General features: G+C 41.9%; 1 protein-coding gene and 1 non-coding gene across 17 annotated transcripts in view; one reads left to right on the top strand and one right to left on the bottom strand.

Moving 5' to 3' along the window:
* Positions 1-20,605, top strand: part of Hdac9 (histone deacetylase 9) — an 832,819-nt gene that overhangs the window by 9,449 nt on the left and 802,765 nt on the right. The window lies entirely within an intron of this gene.
* Positions 1,829-1,960, bottom strand: LOC116081324. Its single transcript, XR_004114822.1, has one exon. It is a non-coding gene; the product is annotated as a small nucleolar RNA SNORA17 (small nucleolar RNA).

The following is a 20,605-nucleotide window of genomic DNA, read 5'->3' as shown; positions in this document are numbered from 1 at the left end:
TGTGTGTGTGTGTGTGTGTGTGACTTTTGGTTGTTACTTTGTAAATTTTACATCATGTACCCCAATATCATTCATCTTCCCCTCCCCTTTTATCCACCCTCTACCCTTCCACATTCCCCACCAACAGAGAAAAAAAATCTCACTGTGGAAGTTGTGGTGTGTCACAGTGTGTTCCACAGTACACCTTTTTTCCATACTTCTTTGCTTGAAAATGATCATTTCAGTGACTCTTTGATCTGGTACAAGGCCTCTGGCTTCTGCTATACTATCAATACTGGAACCTCATTAAGACCCCTCTCAGGTATCCTGTTATTGCCTTGTGTCATGGAGATCATGTAGTTTTGGATCTATAAGACTGACCCCTCATGTACTCTAGTAGTTTGTAGATGGAGTAGATGTAGTGGATCAATTAAAAGCCCTGGATCTGGTCCTGAGAGATCTCTGAGCTGGTCAGACCAATGGATCTCCTGCTTTCAAGCCTTTGGATCTGGCTCATCAGCAATCTCCCCCACCCCACCCCCATGCAACAGGGCCAGCTCTACTATGCTGCCCAGGGGAGATGCAGGACCACTCTCCCAAGGGTTGCAGCTGGTAAGGGTTTGGGCCAGCAGCTCTCCTGCTCTCCTGTCCTTTTGGTCTGCTTATCTGCCCTACTATTGATGGTGAGGGATTATATAGGGGAGAAGGGCGCCCCTTCCTCACCTGAGCCACCACCCAGCAGAGAAGAGGTGAGGCTGGTTCTCTTTCACTCTCACCCTTAGGGCAGCTTGACTGGGCCCCTGCTATCAGGGTCAGCACTACTGTGCTGCCCAAGTAAATGTGCTGGGGCCCACATTCCTGTGTGCTGTACTTAGTGAGGGGCGGGGCAGCTCTCTTCTTCTCAGGACCCCAGGGCCAGGCCTCCTGTCTGTCCCTGGGTGGTGAAGGGTGAGGGGGTAAGAAGAGTATCATTCTCTGTTCATGCCACTGCACAGCAGATGAATGGTAGGGCCCGCTCTCCCATGCTCCTATCCTTGGGATTGGTTCACCCGCAACTCCTGAAATGTGCAGGGCCTGCCCTCCTGAGTACCTTAGCTGGCTAGGGGGTAGAGTCAGCTCTCCTGCTCTCAGGTCCCTAGGGTCTGCTCTCCCATGATGACTAGGTGAGGGGTGGGACCAGTTTTAGCTGACCAGCCCTCAGACATCAACATGTCCTGGAAAGCAGCCTAGACCACTTGGCCTTTGATGGTAACAGGCCCTGCTGCTTCAGGGGCATGGATCCAGAAATGGTCCCCAATGGCGGCATAGGGCAGGATCGCACCAGTGTCCCAGGTGCATCATGGGCCACTCACATCAGGCTGTTCTTCCCTACCCTCGAGTCTCCAGTTCTGCCTCTCTTCATTGTGCCCACATCTTTCTGTTTCTCCACTTTTCCAGTACTCACTTGCTCTTTTTAGGGGAACGTGGGGTCTCGAAGTGGCTGGGGTTGTCTCAGAAGTGGTCTCAGGAGTGCTATGTCCCTCTTGCACACTACCACACCAGGCAGGGGTCATGTCAGACATGATCTGCCCTCCAGATCTGTATGGCACAGGACTGGTGGACTAGCTCCCTGTCCGGGTCCCGTGGCACCAATCTGGTGGTTATCCTGTGATTTTTCCCTCACCATGCCCGCCCTAGTGGCCCCATGTAAGGGTTGTTTGTTTCAGGCTCACTTCTAGTCTTCTAGTTCTTCTCGTCTCTGGCTGGAAGCCTGTCTGTGCCTGTGTAGCACCATGCTAGTGGTCACCAGTCTAGCTCCCTGTCCAGGAACCCTGGACAAGTGATCATCTCAGGCTCCCTCTTTTCAGGGAATGTGAGGCTACTCACCATTCAGATGCTCATGGATCAGAACACTGAGCAGAGACATAGCCTCTCTCCTCTCTGCCACCTATTGACAGACATGTGACACAGCAGCCACACCTGCAAGGCCTCCAGGGGTGGGACCCAGTGTAATCTTAACGGTTAATATACTGACTCACACATGAAATGTTGTTAGTTCTAACTGGCTTACTGCACGCTGTTTAGATCTCTTCACTCCTGGCCTGCTCCTGCTAACAGGGATCGGCATCACAGCTTTTCTGTAGGACTTTCTACCTACTGAGGTCTATACACATGTTTCTCAATACCACAGCTAGTTGCCACATGTGTCTGAGGAGCAGCAATATACCCAGTGGGGGACAAAGACTCGAGTCTACCTCATTTAACCATTAGTCTCATGTGGTTGGTGGACAATCATGCCCAATGATAATGTCTTGTCTCAGAATCATTTGTTCATTTATTCAATACTATGACTTATTTTTGGCAGTGGTATGCTGCTGTTATTTGATTATGTCATTACTGGATGGATGAATTCTGCTATATTAGTTCAAAAACTGCAACATACTTCTTCAGGTTGATTTCATTCATTCCCCAAATGACCAGCAATACTGCATGACACCTTTCCACCAGGCTCCTGTGTGATTTTCATCATGTTATTATTAATCTGGAGGCCCAGCCTTACCAAAACCAGGCTTTATCACCCTGTCTTAGTCAGGGTTTCTATTCCTGCACAACCATAATGACCAAGAAGCAAGTTGGGGAGGAAAGGGTTTATTTGGCTTACTTCCACATTGCTGTTATCACAAAGGAAGTCAGGACTGGAACTCAAGCTGGTCAGGAAGCAGGAGCTGATGCAGAGGCCATGGAGTGATGTTCCTTACTGGCTTGCCTCTCCTGGCTTGCTCAGCCTGCTCTCTTATAGAACCCAAGACCTCCAGCCCAAGGATGGCACCACCCACAAGGGGCCCTACCCCTCTTGATCACTAATTGAGAAAATGCCCCACAGCTGGACCTCATGGAGGCACTTCCCCAACTGAAGCTCCCTTCTCTGTGATAACTGCAGCCTGTGTCAAGTTGACACACAAAACCAGCCAGTACACACCCCCTTCTCTGTCTGCCTGTCTGCCTCTCTCTGTTCCTCTCTATCTACCTGTCTGTCTGTCTGTTTGTCTGTCTGCCTGTCTGTTTGTTTCTTCCTCTCTCTGTACTTCTCTCCCTTTCTCTCTCCTTCCCTCTCTCTGTCTCCTTCTCTGTGTCACCCTCTCCCTCCCTCAACCCCTCCTCCTTTCCCTCTCTTTCTGTCCTTACCTCTCCCCCTCCTCTCTCCCTCTCTTTCTGTCCCTCCCTCTCTCCCTGTCTCTTCCCTCTCTCTTTCTTCTCTCCCCCTCTCTCCTTCTCTCTCTCTCTCTTTCTCCCTTCTCCCTCTTCTCTCCCCATCTCTTCCTCTCTCTGTCTCTCTGCCTTTCTCTCACTCCCTCTCTCCATCTCTCCTTCATTCTCTCCCTCACCCCCTCACCTCCTCCTCTCTGTCTCTCCCTTTCTCATTTCCTCTCTCCTTCTTTGCTCTCCCTCTCCCTTCCTCCCTCTCTCTCCGGCTGTGACCCCTCCCCCTAGTGAGCTGGGTTCCCTTATATTTGCTAGTCTTTAATCTTAATTTTAATTTTAATCTTTTTCTTTCCTAATAATCCATTTAAACTTGGATTACCTATATTACTTTCATCAATACCACTACCTCCACCGCTGTCCTTACCTCCAACATCATTGTTTATGCTTTGGCAGCCCATATTTGAGATTGTTTACTGTGTTTGCTGGTATTCTGAACACATTTACAATTGGTTGTTTAGAAATACCATCTTTGGATAGTCCTTCTCTAGTATTGATTTCTTTGTACATCATGCTCTTTGACCTTTCTCTGTTATGGGGGAAATGAGGAGCATTAAGTGAATTCAAGCATATCAGAGTTCAGTTGCTACATAAATAATTCCACCATCATAACCTTCACAGATGTTCCTATGAACATGAAATCAATACCATAGGCTGTCTTGTTGAAAAGGGAAGGGGTTTCTTTTTTCAAATGACCAGTGTCTTTAACACAACTTGTAGGTCTGTGAGAGCAAGACTTAGGCTATCATCTTTCATGCACACAATTAGCCCTGGTATTGAATATGCAGATATTCTGCCTCATCTAATTCCACACATGCACTGAACTTATTTTAGAGGCTAACTATGCAGATTAGCTGAAGCAAACTCTGATGACATGTAGCGACATATTAGAACTTTCTATTACTTTTGATTTCCTGTTGGCATTTCCATACTCATCTTACATGGAAAAGTGTGAGTGTACAGATTTCTACACAGAGACTTATCTTTTGTTCAGCCCATCTTAGTCACCCTCTGGCTTTATGGGCCTTCAGCATTTCTATTCATGATGATCTTCACAAAGGGCTCTACACTATGCTTTGTGGATGAATCACTCCCTCTCCCAAGGCAGTCTTGTGTGTACTGGATTTTCATCTTGAAATCTGCCTTTCCCACATCCCCAAAAGATGCCGTTCCTCTGTATTTTCCTTTCCCTTTCAGCACGACTGCTTACTGAGAGAACTTGTGGATGTACTTCCGAATAGATTTCATGTACCTAGAGAAAACCTGTCTATAGAATTTTAGACTCCTGCATCCACAGTCAAGTTTTGATGCTGCAGCCTCAGAAGATGGAAAATCTAGCCCTGCTTTGTTACCTTTTCCCCAAACTTCCATGATAAACAATTCCCTTAGAAAGCCCCAATGCTATGCATTTGGGCCTCTGCTCTTTTGCAGTGGTTGGGAAGTGAAGGGCTTGCTATAAATATATTTAAAAATCTCTTATCTACTTGTCTGACCTAATTTTTAACATTTACCCACACGAATACAAATGTTTGAGTTTAGTATCACACAGAACAGTAGTGTTTGCTATTTACAAAGTTCAGCAGAACCACATCCTGAACTTCTGTGCTGACTTGCCTGCGAACCATAATAGTCCTTTGAAGCTACTACTTTTTGCCTATGGAAACAAATGCAATAAACCAAGCTTCTAGTATATTCTCAAAAGAATGAAGTCAAATATGATAGAATTTTGGAATAATATGGCCATAATCTTAATTTTTAGAGATTGTCAGATCTAAAATATTCTGGTGTGAGTTTGTGATTTTTGAAGTAGTGACTGAAAGGCCATGGAAGTTTGTTTCTATTCCGGGGCCAGGGAGATGGCCTCAGAGAGTAAAACTCTTGTTTTGCAAGGATGAGGGACACAGTTCAGATCCCCAGCATCATGTAAATCCCATGCAGACATGGCAGCTTCTGTAATCTCAGCACTGATGGGGCAGAACAAGCGTGTTAGCTAGTCCATCGTACTAGGAAAGCTCTGGGTTCAAATATGAGACCTGACTCAGTAGATGGGGGAAGAGCTCCCACCCCCTCCCAGCTGATATATGAAGCAGATGTACAGCTTTATGTAGGTTCCCCAACAACTGGAATGGGTGCTTACCCCTGACCATTGCTTGCCTGTGGATCTAGTTCCCCTAAATAGGCTGCCTTGTCTGGCCTTAGTGGGAGAGGATGAGCCTTGAAAGGCTGGGCTGAGTTGGAGGAGAAGGGAGGGTGAGATGTGGGAGGGGCAATTCTGGGTGGGGGGAGGGTGCAATCTGGATGTAGAGTAAGTAAGGGAAGAAAGCCAATGTCAACCTTTGACCTCTACAGGCATATGCAAGTACGTACATGAATGTGCATGCCACACAGGCACCTCATACATACACAATTGATTCAACTGTAAATATTTTAAAACCTATCTTCTTACTTTAAAGAGTACATACATACTATCTTAAAGACATTTCCGTGGTAAAAATATCTTCCGAGCTTCCCCAGGTACTTACCATTTGCACAGTTCTTCACGGTGTGCAGATCCTAAATCCCTCATGCTGTCATCTCCCCATGCCTCAAAGTCTTATTTTAAAACATGTTCTGTAGCACAAATCTGATGGTGATGAAGACTTTCAGGGTCTGTATGTCTAGAAACATCTTTATTTTTCTTCTTTTTGCATCGTATTTGTTTGTTATAGAATCTCTAATAGCCTTTTAAAGATGCTAGTTTACTATTTTCTCATTTGCATAGTATTTTTCGGACCTTATCTTTGTTCATATGCATGTATATATTTATACTTATATACCATATGCAAGTACATATGTATGTTTGCATGCATTGTGTATGCATGTACATACGATAAATGTAATACATATGGATTAACTGAGTATATCTCAATGTCCTGTAGGTGTTTTTCTATGTGACTGGCTTTGACTGAAGTGCTTGCTGTGTCATAGCTGCTCTTCATTTCCCTTTTTGTTTGTTGATTGCACTTAGATGTGTGGGTTTGTCATTGCTGTCAAATTTTGGGGAAAAAAAAACCTTCTGCCTTTCCTTGTTCCTGTTTGGAATGGTTTATTTGCTGACTCCCCATCGTGGATGATAGCTGCATCAAGCTTGGGGACTGTTTATTTTTCTTCCCATTTCTTCTACTTTATTTTGGATAGTTTCTATAGCTGTGCCTTCAAGTTTGCTCCCAGTAATCACATGTTCTTGGCTTTTCTTCAACACTGTAAATTTTCATCTGTTAAAGTTTTATTTGGACACTTAAAAAAATCTTCACAACTCTGTTTAACCATATGAACTTATTTAATGGATTTATAATAACTGCTTTGATGACCATGAGTGCAAATTCTAATATCTTCTTAAGTTCTTGGTCAATGTTGTTTGATTGACTTCTAGTTTTTTACGGGTTCTTTTCCCATCTTTGTATAACTTGTACCTCTCCCTCTTCTTCCTGCAATGGAGGGGATTGAACCCAGGACTCATGCATCTGAGGGAAGCACTGTGCTCCGACTGACCTGAAGCAGCGGCCTTGTCTAGTAATGCTTCATGGATACCAGGCATTATGGTAATTGCTTTGTTGGTATTTTTATGCCCCTGTAGGTTTTCTTCAGCACTTCTTTTTTGGGGGGATGCAATTAGTGATTAGAAAAAAAAGTTTGATCTTTTCTGGTCTTGTTTTTGAGATTCATCTCTAAGCATTGTCCCCAACACTGCATGAATTATGAGATATTTTTTCTTGCGGTGTGTCTGGTAGAGAGAGACACAGTTCCCTTGCAGATTGCGTGCCCCATGCTCTTTACTTTTGTTCTTTACCTGGCCCGTGGGGGTGGGGTTTCCTGATTACCTATGTGTTAAGTATCTAGTGAGGATTATCTGACATTCTCCAGAGTTCTCTGTTCAGCTTTCTTTCTACTATTAGGCTTTTTGTTGATTTTTAGATTCCCGGTTCCCTTGATTCTCAGACTCTGTCTCTTGCAACAGGAGAAGGCTAACTCTACTTCCCCTTCGTTGTTTAGGATTCATAAGATGGCAAAGTCACAGCTCCCCTATACTCAATTTCCCTTCTTAGGGCTTATCTCAAATATTTGTAACTTTAAAGGAATATTTCCAGTATTCAATGTCTTATGTAATTTGTGCACAGCTTATTTTTTTTTCTCAAACAAAAAGGCAGATCCAGTCTCTCTTGCACAAATATATTTGTTTAATGTTCAATTTAATGTAGTTTATTGTGCTATTTTCTATTTTAACCATTTCCAAGTTTTCTTTAATGAATATTTTGGATTATAAACATGAAGGTTTCTTATATCATGCTTAATGGTTTTATCATAGCCCTTCCCATTCAAAACTCTTCTTAATAACTGGATAATGTTGGTAGATGTTTGCAATCCTAACTTCTGAGGAGACTGAGGTGAGAGGAGCATGAGTTCAGAGCCAGCCTGGTATATACCACAGATCCTTATCTCAGAAGACCTTACATCACCCCACCCCCGAAATTTCAAATAAACAAACAAACAGCAAGCAAACAGAAAACAAAAGGCAATTCTGATTTTACTGAGCAACTACTTTATTTCATATGCTACATTCTGATCATGGTTCCCCTCTTCCAGTTCCTCATTCCTTCCCCACTCACTGACCGGCATGCCTGTTCTTTCTCATTCTCTTTAGAAAACAGGCGACCCTCCCCTACAAAAATACTCCAAACAAACCAGGATTAAAAATGAAACACAGCCCGGGTGGTGGTGGCGCACGCCTTTAATCCCAGCACTTGGGAGGCAGAGGCAGGTGGATATCTGAGTTCGAGGCCAGCCAGAGTGAGTTCCAGGATAGCCAGGGCTACACAGAGAAACCCTGTCTCAAAAATTAAAAAAAAAAAAGAAACACAAAGAAAGCTACACACATGCACACCCACACACCCACACCCACACCCATCCACACCCATAAAAACACAAAATTGGAAATCATAAATGCATTAGAAGCAAAAAACCAATAGGATAAAGAAAGCCCAAACAAAACAATATGAGACAGAATGTCTACAAAAATACAATTGAATCAGTTTTGTGTGGGCAATCTTCTGCTGGGCACGGATCAAACCCCTCAGTGTGGTTTCACCCAGTGGAATGTCATTAGAGAAAACTGTTTTTTTTTTTTTTTTTCCTTTATGAGCAGGTATCATTGGAGATAGCCTTGGAATAAGAGTAGAGGCTCATGTCTAGTTCTCCCTCTCAGCACTGGGACCCCCCACCCCTGGTTTGAACTTGTGGCCCTGTGCATGCTGCCACAGTCTCTGTGAGATCCCATGTACATGAATTCCGTTGTGTTAGAGTTTCTGAAGCGCAGTTTCCTTGATGTCAGAGATCCCTCTGGTTCCTGCTATATTTCTGTCTCACTCTTCGCACATTGTCCAGCTGTGGGTTTCTGTTTTAGTTTTCATCTACTTCAAGAGGAAGGTTGTCTGGTGATGGCAAAGTAAGGCACTGATCTCTGGGCATAGCGGCATGTCCTTGGAAGCCATTTTATATTGTTATGTTCCTCTAGCAGTACAGTAGTATTTGGTTTTCCTCTAGGCCCATGGTTTATGTAGTCTCAGGTTTTTAGCTACCCAAGCAGTGCTGGGAATGGGTTCTGCCTTGCAGAGTGGGCTTTAAATACAATCAGAGGATGAATGGTTACATCCATAACATTTGTGCCATCACTGCGCTAGCATGCCACATGGACACATCACTTGTAGATCACAGGGTTTATTGTTGGGTTGGTGGTTACCTTTCTCTTCTGATAGTGAGCAGAGTACCTTCAGTCCCATGAACAATAGTTAGTAAGGTATTATCCCTAAGCTACTCAGAGATTAGGAATAGTTAACTTTGTTGAGAATAATAATTTATATACTTTTAAGTGCATATGAGATGCTATTATAGGGACTTATGAGATAGCTCTGCAGGTAAAGGTCTTGTCTCCAAGCCTTATCACCTTAGTTTGGACCCAGGATCTATGAGGTAGGAAGAGAGAACTGTTTCCCACATGTTGTCTTCTGTCTGCCACTTGTTTGCTATGACACATGACCCCACCAATGAATCAAGAAAGCATCATTACAGAAAAAAAAAAGATAGCAGTGTAGAAAAATGCCATCATTTAAAAAATGACGGAAGCCAAGTAGCTTTGAATATATGTGAATGAGCATGAAACAGCTTATGCATTACTGTATTTTAAACAGGATCATATTTTATGGATCTTGTTCAGGGGATTCTACAGTTCATGCAGCGGCCTCTAGAATGCTCACATATTCAGCAATAATGAACTTTGTGCTAGTGAATTGCATTATTTTTAGTCCACTTGCATGTTTGAGTGATAAAATATAGCACTGTGAACTAATATGAGAGCAAAGTAACAGAATTCAGGAGCATATCTTGCCATAGTGAGCACATCTTGCTACTTTGAGAGTTTTCTGGCAGTAAGGGCACAATTGACTGTGAGAATGTAAAAGAACCCTTTGAGGTGGTATAGTTCCATATGCTGTGAGAATATGTCAATGATTTTTTAATTCTGCAATTTGAGTTTTTAATGTAGTCATTTGAAAACTAGTTGTTAGGCATGGCAAGAAGACCAGAGTTGCTTTAGAATGCTAAGGCAAATAATTTTGTGAGAAGAAATTAAAATTGACTTTAACTTTCTTCAGCACTGAAATAAATATCAGCACTGTGATGCCAAAACTTGTGGCGATATTATATTGCTGCTTCCAGTATTTGAGCATAAAGGTTAGACTTATACACTACTGTAAAACTGAAGCAATATATAAATAATTTCTAGAATTTTAAACATAGAATCTCAGCTAGGAAAATACTTCACTGGTGGGAGAACACAGGTTGTCTCTTGTGTTTGTTTTTTTTTTTCCTTCTCGTCTTCAGATGCAGAGCCTCTTTGGTCAGCAAAACGTACCTCCTATCGGCTAAGGATGGCACTTGTTGGCCTCTCTTGTAGATAGGAATCTCAGCACATGGCAGAGTTCTGTGCATAGGAAGTAAGTGGATATGATGTGCCGGACTTCCAGATGGGTCTTGAAAGGACTGAGACATGCAGAGCCATCTCCTCTTCTTTCTTTCTTAGTAGAGGGTGGATATACACTTAGCCCATGCTGTGGAGACCAGTGACCAATGGGTGGTGGGGCAACAGGGTTTTTACAAAGGTCTGAGCCCAGGATAATGACTTTTTGCTTTAAATAGAGTTGCCAAAATAGATTAAAGTCTTATCTAAATTGTTACTGTGGCTGTCTGTCATTTGGAGACAAAGTTATATGCCTTGTTACTATCATTTTTGCATTAAAAACATGTGAATAGTTGATTTTTAAATTAAATTTAAAACTACCATGCACCATAGAGGTGTAAACTTTCAAGCTCTGTGTGCACAAATTTAAAGGAATGTTAAACCAATTGGTAATACTGGTTAACAGGATATGGCAAGGAAAGACTCATTTCTGTGACCTGGGAGAAGATCTGACCACACTGTACCTGCATTTCTCAGAGCATTATGGTGGGGATGCTTACAGCTGCATCCTTTAGTTTCCAGGTTCTTTGCTTCAGTGACTGTTATACTCTTTTGCTTACCTCTTGCATATTTTATTTTTTCCTAATTGCCTATATTTTATGTAATTGAAGTCTGTCATGTTCATTTTCTTCAGCGATCATTTTTTTCCTCATCTTTCTGAGGGCATTTCTGTTTCCTGCCTCATTTCAGTTCCTGTTTCTGCTTCTGTGTTACCTTTCTGACTTGTGGTAGAATTCTGACCTTCATGCCTCTTGTCATAACTGAATTATTAAACATCCTTCATACTACTTACAGAGAGACTTGTCTAATATAACAATATGTTTGTCATAATCCTTTGAGAAACAGTTTTAAAAGTCAGTAGACCTCTTTGAACTTCTGAACTACTCCTAGGGTTAGGAGGGTGAGAGAGATTGATAGAGAGCAAGAGAGAGAGAGAGGAAAGAGAGAAAGAGAGGAATGGGAGAGAGAGAGAGAAGAGAAGAAAAGAGGAAGGAGAGGGAGAGAGGGATTGGGAGGGAGGAAGAGGGAGGAAAAACAATAGGAGGAAGAAGCAGAGGGAGGGTGAGAGGAAGGAATTGAGAATAGGTTTTCAGATAGAAATGTATGTATGAATATTTGTAGCCATGTGTTCTAGCAAATAGTAGAAGTAATCCAAATATTTACTACCTTTGCAAAGATTTTTAAAAGGTGGTATATCTACATATTAAGATATTGTACATAATAAGTAGGAATGGAGTACTAAGGATGGATGGGCCTCATGAACAAACATTATGCCATATGAAATAGGCTAGGCTTTTAAGACCACATATTGTATGATTTCATGCAAGTGAATGGCCCTGTGGGGAAGCAGGCTGAGGCTGCACGGGTATGGAATTTCTTTGGGGAGCAATAGGAAGGCTGTGGTATTAGATAGGACTTACAGTTGCATTAGCTTTTTGATTATTATGAACCATTGGATTATATAGATTAAAAGGTAAATTTTTAAAGATATAAACCTCCATATCTGATGAAGAAACTAGGTAATAGAATGAAAACAAACCAAATAGACTGTAAATGAAGAGATTAGCTAAGATGTGTTAGCTCCGAATTTGCAGCTGGAGAATCTAGAAAGCAAATCCTTAAATTTGAATCTATGTGTATGCTATGTCTCATAGTTTGTTTGTTTCATTAAATTAATTTATTTTTTACACTCCATATTCCATTCCTCGCACCCCCACACCCTTCGAATGCTCCACATTCCACACCTCCTCCCTTCCCTTCTGTCTCCACTTGGATGTCCCCACCCCCCAACCCACCTGACCTCTAAACTCCCTGGGGCCTCCAGTCTCTTGAGCATTAGGTGCATCATCTCTGAATGAACACAGACCTGGAAGTCCTCTACTGTATGTGTGTTGAGGGCCTCATATCAGCTGGTGTATGCTGTCTGTTTCCTGGTCCAGTGTATTAATTGAGACTGTTGGTCCTTCTACAGGATCACCCTTCTCCTCAGTTTTTTTCAGCCTTCCCTAATTCAACAACAGGAGTCAGCTGCTTCTGTCCATTGGTTGGATGCAAATATCTTCATTTGACTCTTTCAGCTGCTTGTTGGGTCTTTCGGAGGGCAGTCATGATAGGTCCCTTTTTGTGAGCTCTCCATAGCCTCAGTAATAGTATCAGGCCTTGGGACCTCCCCTTGAGCTGGATCCCACTTTGGGCCTATCCCTGGACCTTAAAGTTATAATTAAAATATGGTTGGTTGGTTCAGCTCAGGCAACCAGGTGATTCTGTGGGAGACTTTATATCTGTCCTTTTTTGCCTCTGTGGCTGGTTTTATGTTGACACGAGCTGGAGTCATTGAAAGGAGGGAACCTCAATTAAGAAAATGCCTCCACAAGCTCCCACTGAAGGGCTTTTTTTTTTTTGGTTTTTCGGAGACAGGGTTTCTCTGTGTAGCCTTGGCTGTCCTGGAACTCACTCTGTAGACCAGGCTGTCCTCAAAATCAGAAATCTGCCTGCACTGCCTCCCAAGTGCTGGGATTAAAGGCGTGCACCACCACGCTGGCCTGAAGGGCATTTTCTTAATTAGTGACTGATGGGGAAGAGCCCAGCCCATTGTGTATGGTGCCATCCCTGGGCTGGTGGCTCTGGGCTCTGTAAGAAAGCAGGCTGAGCAAGACAGTAAGCAGCAGCCCTCCATGGCCCCTGGTTCTGCTCTGGCCTCCAGGTTCCTGCCCTGCTTGAGTTCTTGCCCTGACATCTCATGGTGATGGACTATTACTTGGAAGTGTAAGCCCAATAAACCCTTTCCTCCACAAGTTTCTTCGGTAATGGTGCTTCATCATGGTAAACAGTAACTATGTATCCTCTTATCTCCATCTCCTCTGAGAATTCCTATCAATATATCCTTTCCTCCCCTCCCCCTTCCTTTTCAATTTACTGTTAATTATCGGTGGAAAGTACATGGTCAATTTTGACAGGATGCTCAATGCAGCTGGAGAACAGACTTTGCATTGGCCTTGTTAGAGTCAGTGACCTAAGGACCTGAGAAAGGTTAGATTTGAGGCATAAAGTGGAGAGTAAGACAGCACTTTCCCCAACAACTTCTTGAATATGTGTTTTGCTGTTCCAAACAATGTTTCTTTCTTATATCATTACATCAAAATTCTTATGTTAACACTAATTCTACTTTGTATTTGTTTTCTGTACATTGGCAGATTGATGTTTCCACTTGGAAAAATGTAATTATCCTTGCTTTGAAAGGATTCCTTCTGTCTTCACCTTTGATATTTTTACAGAGAGGCATTTCATTTCTATCATATTGTATTTCTTTTGGGGTCCAATTATTAGAGTTTGTGGCAAAGATTTGAGCACAGGTCATTTGCTTAGAGGCAAAAGGCAGAGTAAACATGTAGTACTCAAACTAGAGGAGACAGGAAGAAGTTGTGTTAAATCAGCTATGGTTCTGAACGAGAGAAACAGAATTCTGGGGATGCTATGGAAACCCCATTTTGGAGCTGACTCATCCAGAAGCAGCTAACCTAGGGTCTTTTACCATAAAACCAGTCATTCTTTAGTTGATGGATGCTTCCAGAGTACAGAAGTCCCCTGAGCTTTTTTTCTGCAATGCAGGTCTAGAGAAAGTCTTTGGGCAAAGAAATGAATGTATTAGCAGTTGGAACTCTGTGGGCATATGTTCAAACAGTGTAATGGGGTGTGGGTGGCATTAACAGAATCCATTGTAAATACAGGTAGTGATCCTTGTAGGAAGAGGGCTAAATTGTGAAAAAGACCAAAATTGAAGTTAGCCTTTTTCAGGATGATGATGATGATGATGATTTATGGCCAGATAAGCACCTACTGTGCTGTTCTAAGCAGTAGGATACACTAATTAATCTACAGAGGCACTTGATTCTGTGAAGTTCAGGTTCTCTTATATAAATACTTATTTCATTTCTTTCAAAGGTGAGAGTCAAATACATTCTTGAAAACACTTTGAAGATTTAAAAATTATTTCAAACCTTTTAAGATAACTACCCAAATTTACATACATTGAGACTGCTATGTAGAAACATATCAGCCAGCCTCTTCTGTCAGGGATATTAACCTGTGCAAAGCCCACTCTTGCTTTGCACAATATGGATCTGGTCTCTGTGTAATGTAACAGTGAATTTCTAAGTTCCATGTAAGCAAGAAAGGTGCCATGGGGCTGGTTATTTTTAGCTAGTCGGCAGTGAAGACAACCCAGGGAAAGTGGATGAAATGAACCTTAAAGTAATAGGCAGGAATTGGCTGTGTAGAAATGGAGGGCGTATGAAGAAACAGTGCATTCCGGGGGAACCTGAGCAGAGTCTTGGGGGCAGCACAGATGTGAACCCACTCTGCTCAATTCATGGGGGACTCCAGGAGAGGCTGTGGATCTGTCCATAGCTAATGGTTCTGTTTATACTGTAAGGTTGTCTTAAGGACATGGTATAAGAATAACTTAGGTAAATCACTGTCAGACTCCATTTGGAATGCTGTAACAAAATCCCCGAGACTGTGATTTATAGAGGAAAGAGTATTGCGTTCACCGTTCTTGTGGTTAGAAAGTCCAAATAACATGTGCTGGTGTGAGCCTCCAGGCTGAATCCTACTGTCTGGATGGTACTTCAAAGACAGGGCCAATTACTTATCAAGAGGTCAGCCCATATGGGTAAGAACTAATGCATTTCTTCATTAATCTCTACACAAGGACATTGCCTTTATCACTCAGGTGCCTTCTGCTAGTTCCATGTCTTAAAGATTAACCATGTCTCAAGTCCATTACACAGGAGACCCAAGTTCATGAGCCTCTTGCTGACATCTACATCTCAACCATAGCAGTCATGAAATTAGCCAAATAAGTCGAAGTCTCATCTTTGGCTTTTCTATGGCTGCTAATTGGGATCGTAAGTCAGGGTTCCCTGAGAATCTTTCAGCCCCAAGTAAAACAAGCTTTCCCAAGATTTTTGGGATATTAGTCTCCCAATTTCAGCAAGAAAAAAATTATGTTATAAGAAGAATTTGAGAAACCCTAGTATTATAGATTGAGTTCGTGGGGAGTTACAATATTAGCCACTCTGAGAAGGCTTTCAATAAATAAACATTTACTTTGTTTAATATTGTGCAGTAGTTTTATTCATTTCCTGGTTTCTTGCCTCATTAAGAGAATATCTATTCATACTACTTTTCAAGAATTCTTATTTCTATTGGACCAAATGATTTACTAATAATTATATGTCAACATTAAGATGGTCTACCACAGCAATCCTTTTGAAGTATTGTAAATGTCTTTAAAAAGTAATATCATTGGGCTGAGGGTGCAGCTAAGTGGTAGAATACTTGTTTACTATGTGTAAGGCTTGGCTTCCATCTTTGGTTCTAAAAAACAAAATGAAACAGCATTGCCCCTTAATCTCCGAAGAGCTGATGCCATGCTTGAAATCCCAGTGCTTCCCTTTGAAACAATACTTTCTTTCTATTTTCAAGTCTCCCTTTAGATGCTCATGTGAGACAGTTTATCAGGAACCTTTGTGTCAACCATTGTGCAGTCTTTTACGCATTTCATTTTCTAGTAGAATTATGTTACCCTTTGTATCTTTTCCTCTTAGATCTCAGACCTCTTTACAAGTTTTTCTTCTTAAATTTATTACTTGAGAGAGTATGAAAACATTCCCCCCAGATAATTCAGAAAGTTTGTTTCAGTTTTTTTCTTCTTCTTGGATTCATGCCATCATCATTAAAGTAAGTGGATGACTTTCAAGGTGAGTGGCTTTAAAAGGCAGAGCAGCTATTTGGATGCTTGCTTTCTTTGCAGAACAAATGGTTTGTCGTTTCCTAGCAGTAAAAGGAGCTCCAGCTTCTTCCCATGCATTGTCTCTGCCTGGCAGAAGTTTATGATCCTGTGGGGGAAGACATAAGTTCAAAGGAGCAACCCTTGCAGGGAATAAGAACAGTGATTGATTGATCAAAGTGCTATGAAAATGCAGAGGAAGACATGCTTCAGGCTCAGGAATACACTCCGCAGCATGCAGATATAGGTTGCATTGTGATAACAGTGTGAAAGGAAGAAGGTGGTCAAGGCAAGGCAGAGTGAATGGGCAGAGGCCCAGAGCTGTGAGGGAGACTAGGTGACTGCAGGGAGTGTGGACTTCTCATAGGCAAGTAGAGAGTGTTTAAGGCTGAGCAGCCAGATGGGTTCATCTGACTACAAAGGCTTTGCAGATTTTGGAGTGAAGCTTTTATATAATTGGTTGAGCAGCCTTAATAGATTATTAAACAGAAGGTTGCATAGTTCTTGTTAACTTCGCTTTGGTGGCAGCGTGCAGTTGATTTGGAGTGGGGAGAGACAGGAGCTGAGGGGTTCTGGAGGCTAATGTATGTTCCAGTTTACTGTGAGCATAAGCTGAGGTAAGTCACAGTGATAGCAGCAAGTGGATAGATACATTTGAAGGATATACTTAGGAAGTAAGGAGGTAGGTAGTAACAGGTGACTGGTCACAACTGGTATAGGGAAGCAAGCCTGGGATTCGCTCCCATTGGTGAGGTTTGCATCTGGGTACCTTTCAGGATTGTAAGACTTCGGAGAAAAAAAAACCCACTGGGCATTTACTTGTGTTCTAGGCTTTCTGTGTTTGAAATTCTTACTAATTATTGATTGTGACTTCATCTGTTCCCAGAACATTTTCTCTGTTGGATAATGCATTGGGTTCTGAGAATATGGGAGAAAGAATCAGTATGTCCCATGTGTCTGTGAAATAGCCTAATGGGAGAGATAGGTATAAATGATGACCTAACTAATTACTTAATTAGTAAGAAAACAAGAAGAGGAACTACCTCGGAAGGCAGCAGGCAATCCGTTATAGAGTTCAGCACACCAGAGTGTCCTGCTGAGTGAGAGGAATTTGGAGGTTACTGGAGAGTACTTGCTTACTGAAGCCCTGGTGACTGTTTTTGCAAAATGTCCAGGGAAGGGGGCAAACATAACACAAGCCTTTCAGGAGGATGATGGGTGAATATGGGAAGCTAGGAAAGAATGAGAGAATAATAGAGAGGGAAATGGAACAGGCTCAAAGCTAGTCAAATAAAGGACATGTAGTGCTCCCCTGGCTTTAGAACTGCAGGCCCATGTGGGCACTGGCAGCAAGAGCAGGCACAGTGAAACCAGTGGGTACAAATGACTTATCTGACAGGCTGTGATGGGTCTGGGTTATGCTGGCTTGTCAGGGCCAGACTGGTTAAACTTTGAGAAATCATGTACATTGGTTGTTAAGGACAGCTGTGAACAAAAAAATAAATTGTGCTCTTATGATTAAACACACTAAGTAAAGGTAAACATTAAAAGCTCACCCTCCCCAGTTTGCTATGATTTCTATCTTTTGTGTCTATCCTAGGGCTGGGCGTGCTTCTTCCCTAGCCTCTGTTCCCTGAGTCTACACTGGACTCTTGCAGTTAGCCACAGCGGAAATGTATACACACTTGACAAATGCTGACTCTAAATCATGGGGTTTGTTTTGCTTATTTTCTAGATGAAAAAGTAACAGAGTGAAGATGGTAGGGTACCATTAAATTGTGTCAGATAGAAAGGACCTTGGATACCATGGTGGAAACATTCTTCTAGCATTTGTAAATTGTTACCGAACTCAAGAAAGAAGTGTTCCTGTTAATGATGAGTGAGACAAATTTATTATTTCTGAATTTGGAGCCATGTGTCTCTTATATCAGCACAATTTAGAACAGACATATACACAAATATATGTATTTTACACACACACACACACACACACACACACACACACACACACACACACACACACAACTTTTTTTCTATCAAAGCCAGAGCTAAACATTTACCAGCATGTAGTGGCTATGTGTATGAGATGGCACAAAGCAGGTCATATCTATTCTTGCATAAAGGATAGTACTTGGGGTTGGTCAGGTAAGGTGGGTATGAGCCTTAGATACAATACCTGTCTTTAGAAGGCATTTGCAGTTGTAAGAACATTGTTTATTATCTTTGTATATGAATAGATTTATGGTCCTACAGTGAGCAGCCAGTGCTAGGTGAAGACTAGAAAAGGTGGTAACAATGAATGTTGGGAGTGGTGGCAAAAGAGACAGAGGAAAGATATAGAAGCTCATGGGGAAAGCAACCTTGCAAATGAGTAAGACCCCCCGCCCCTTTGCTAAAGGATAGGGAATGATAAGCTTCAGCTGTGATCAGTTCCCATCCATGTACACTGAAGTGACATCAGTGAGTTGTGATGTACAAAATAGGCAGGTGGAGTTCAAGGGAAAACCAGTCATTTATGAATAAATCATAGAGTAGAGGTGAGCACTGTAATGACCAGAACCAGTTTTTGTGCTGATTGAATCCATGAAATATTATATTTTTAGCCTGTTTTATAGGCTGAAATATTTAATTAAAAATGAGAGACAATTTAAAGGTGCCTCCTGCATTTAAATGCCAAGTATTATTTCTTTTACTGAAGCTTTACAGCACGATGCTACATTTCCATGGACACGGACTGAGTTTCCACAGGATGATCAGAAGTGGGGTATAATTTGAGGTTGACTAAGCTGCATTCATTGCATGCATGGATAGTTTGAACACAAGGTAAAATGTTATCCAGACTGCTGAAGAAAACAAGTCTTATTTTGGAACTTGAATTTTTTTCAGCATTATAATTTATGACTTCTTCACTTGGGCTCTTGCTTCTGACATACACACATGCACACACACACACATGCACACACATACTCACATACTTGTACACACACGCTCAAACACAGATGCACACACACATACTTGCACACATACACACACACTCATACACACACTTACATATACACTCATACACACATGCACACACACTCACACACATACACACAAACTCACACACATACACATACACACACACTCACACACATACACACACACTCACACACACACACTCACACATACACACACTCACACACACACTTGCACACACATACACATACCCACATACACACACACTCGTACACACACTCATACACAAACTCACACACACACTTGCACACGCATACACACACACTCATGTACACATACACACACACTCACACTTAAACACACAGAAAAAAGTGCATTAAGATTTGTTCATGCTGTTACATTCTGTTTATTTTCCATTATTAGAATTTATAGTCTGTTTTTGCTTGGCTGAAAACTATAAGATATAAAGATGTTTTAAGTTTTCTCACTACTCTGACATTTCTCATCTTTTCACACCTGTTTTCTCTAGATATCAAGCAATCACCCTCACTATTCAGAGACATTCATATTAGAGTGGGCATTGTGGTGGACATCTGTAATTCCACCTCCTGAGATGCTGAGGCAAGAGGCTCAAAATTTGAGGTTGGAATGAGCTATATAATAATACCCTGTTTCAAACAGCCAACAAAACAAAAGAGATACTTGTCAAATGATGATGACAAATATGAATATTAATAATTGAATGTGCATATAGAACCTCCCTTTTGTGTGTCCTTGAAGCTATAATTGTGTGTATGTGCCATGTGTGTGTGTAGATTAGGGGTTGACAACAGTGTCTTCCTCAGTCAGTCTTCCACTTACATTTTGAGACAGCATTCCAGAGTAAACATTGAGCTTACTGATTGCCTAGAGTGCTGGCCAGTTTCCACAAAGCTCTCCAGTGACATATCCACCCTTTTTTTTTTCTTCACATGGGTGCTGTGCAGTGAACTCAGGTCTCCAGGCTTGTGTGACATGTACTGACCGAGCTACCTTGATGCCCAGGCTCTGTAACTATCACTTTTGAGCCTCATATTGGGCTTATCTGGCCTCCTGACATCACCCTGGCAGCCTCATGGTGTTTCAGATTTTTGGCTGAAGATTTGAAGACTTTGGAAGCATGATCCTTCATTCTGTAGACATAGTTTTAAAGTGAGACTATTTTGTGCCCCACTCAGAGAGCTGCTCATTTTGTTTGTTGATTGACTCTTGGTTTCAAGATGCCACTGCTAGTGAAAGCCATGTTTAAGGTTGGAAAAGAGGGAGGAGTCAGTTTTTTTTTTTTATTATTTTCTCAAAGATTCTTGTCACTACAGCGACCAGTGAGATCTAAGCAGAACTCTGCTGAAGTTTCTCTAGTGAATTTGTATTTGCTATTACATAAGGCACACAGCATCTGGTACAACCTAACCACCTTTCTTTTTTTTTTTTTTACCATCAGAGGCAGCAAAGAAGTTAGTAGAGAACCATCTAGCTAAAAGTTCATGATCTCAAAGTCTCCCTAGTCCTAACCTTTGCATTTCTATGATCAACTTGCCAGGCTCGGT

The sequence above is a fragment of the Mastomys coucha genome, unplaced genomic scaffold, assembly GCF_008632895.1.
Source record: "Mastomys coucha isolate ucsf_1 unplaced genomic scaffold, UCSF_Mcou_1 pScaffold6, whole genome shotgun sequence".
Classification (NCBI taxonomy): domain Eukaryota; kingdom Metazoa; phylum Chordata; class Mammalia; order Rodentia; family Muridae; genus Mastomys; species Mastomys coucha.
This window is presented reverse-complemented; position numbering and strand designations above follow the sequence as displayed.